Source organism: Anopheles ziemanni, assembly GCF_943734765.1.
Source record: "Anopheles ziemanni chromosome X unlocalized genomic scaffold, idAnoZiCoDA_A2_x.2 X_unloc_11, whole genome shotgun sequence".
Classification (NCBI taxonomy): domain Eukaryota; kingdom Metazoa; phylum Arthropoda; class Insecta; order Diptera; family Culicidae; genus Anopheles; species Anopheles ziemanni.
In genome coordinates, this window is record NW_026689719.1 from 167,501 (window position 1) to 170,000 (window position 2,500).

Consider the following 2,500-nt stretch of genomic DNA (forward strand, 5'->3'; position numbering starts at 1 on the left):
GGTTGAGGACTTGGTGAACAAACACTTGATATACACTCTCCGGATGTACTTCGGGTATCGCCTGTTGTCCGAGACCACTTGCATGGTTAGCAAGCGTTGTGGTCTAATGGCCCTACCGGGCAAACACTTTGGGTTCGCGAGGACTTAGAGTGCTGGTAGTGGTTGGCGGACCCAACACTCTGGGTACCTCCGGGTACTTGGGGTTGGTTGAGGACTTGGTGAACAAACACTTGATATACACTCTTCGGATGTACTTCGGGTGTCACCTGTTGTCCGAGGCCACTTGCATGGTTAGCAAGCGTTGTGGTCTAATGGCCCTACCGGGCAAACACTTTGGGTTCGCAAGGACTTGGAGTGCCGGGACGGGTTGGCGGATCCAACACTCTGGGTACCTCCGGGTACTTGGGGTTGGTTGAGGACTTGGTGAACAAACACTTGATATACACTCTCCGGATGTACTTCGGGTATCGCCTGTTGTCCGAGACCACTTGCATGGTTAGCAAGCGTTGTGGTCTAATGGCCCTACCGGGCAAACACTTTGGGTTCGCGAGGACTTAGAGTGCTGGTAGTGGTTGGCGGACCCAACACTCTGGGTACCTCCGGGTACTTGGGGTTGGTTGAGGACTTGGTGAGCAAACACTTGATATACGTTCTTCGGATGTACTTCGGGTGTCACCTGTTGTCCGAGGCCACTTGCATGGTCAACGGTTGAGGTGGTGATGGCGGGTCGGTGCTGTAGGGTGCCGGCCTGTTGGCTGCCTTGGCCGGGTTGGTTGGTTAACACTTGATTGAGCTTGCACCCGAGGGTAATGGCACTTGAAGGTGGGTACCGGCCGGCTGACCTGGTGTGATGGTTGGTTGGTGAACACTTGGCGGTACTTGCACTTGGCTGTGCTTGGACTTGAAGGTGGGATCCGGCTGGCCTAGGCCATTGGTGGTTGGTTGGTTGGTTAGCCCTTAGCTGGGCTGGCTGGCTGGCTGGCCATCGGTGGTGTGGTGTGTTGGGCGGTTGGTGAACACTTGGCGGTACTTGCACTTGGCTGTGCTTGGACTTGAAGGTGGGATCCGGCTGGCCTAGGCCATTGGTGGTTGGTTGGTGGGTTAGCCCTTAGTTGGGCTGGCTGGCTGGCTGGCCATCGGTGGTGTGGTGTGGTGTGGTGTGTGGAGTCGAGCATCGCGCGCCGTTGCCTTCTTCGGAGTGTTGTGGGTACGCAAGTGCTTGCAGTGCAAAGAGGTTGGTGATGGAGTGACATTGCCTTCACCATGGAGTTGCGGGTACTTAGGTACTTGCAAGGAGATGGTGGTATGGTGGTGTTGCGTGTGTGGTGTTCGATTAGAAAGATATAATTTCTAAGTCCGGATTAGTGCTGTCAGTGGGGCCGCCGCTAACAGGTCCTGCACGGCCACCGTGGGGCTTGACTTGGCGCTATTCCGGACTTGGGGCGATCACGATGTCCCCGTGCGGGACTTAGAAGATGGAAGAACACAAGTACCCTTATCCCATGACTTGTGAGCGATTGGCATACGTTACCACATGAAGAGAAAAATTGGCTAAGTCCCGGATCCATATTATATGAAGAGAAAAATCGGCTAAGTCCCGGATCCATATTATATGAAGAGAAAAATTGGCTAAGTCCCGGATCCATATTATATGAAGAGAAATATCGGCTAAGTCCAGGATCCATATATAATAACCTAATAATCGGCTAAGTCCCGGATCCATATTATATGAAGAGAAAAATCGGCTAAGTCCAGGATCCATATATAATAACCTAATAATCGGCTAAGTCCAGGATCCATATATAATAACCTAATAACAGGCTAAGTCCAGGATCCATATTATATGAAGAGAAAAATCGGCTAAGTCCGAGATTGGGTCTGTCAGACATACACTTTCAAGATACCACACAAGCAAGCAAGATGGCCTAGTGATGGAACCATATAATATGAAGAGAAAAATCGGCTAAGTCCGAGATTGGGTCTGTCGGAAATACACTATCAAGTTACCACACAAGCAAGCAAGATGGCCTAATGATGGATCCATATGATATGAAGAGAAAAATCGGCTAAGTCCAGGATCCATATAATATGAAGAGAAAAATCGGCTAAGTCCCAGATTGGGTCTGTCAGAAATACACTTCCAAGTTACCACACAAGCAAGCAAGATGGCCTAGTGATGGATCCATATGATATGAAGAGAAAAATCGGCTAAGTCCAGGATCCATATAATATGAAGAGAAAAATCGGCTAAGTCCCAGATTGGGTCTGTCAGAAATACACTTCCAAGTTACCACACAAGCAAGCAAGATGGCCTAGTGATGGATCCATATGATATGAAGAGAAAAATCGGCTAAGTCCCAGATTGGGTCTGTCAGAAATACACTTCCAAGTTACCACACAAGCAAGCAAGATGGCCTAGTGATGGATCCATATGATATGAAGAGAAAAATCGGCTAAGTCCCAGATTGGGTCTGTCGGAAATACACTTCCAAGTTACCAC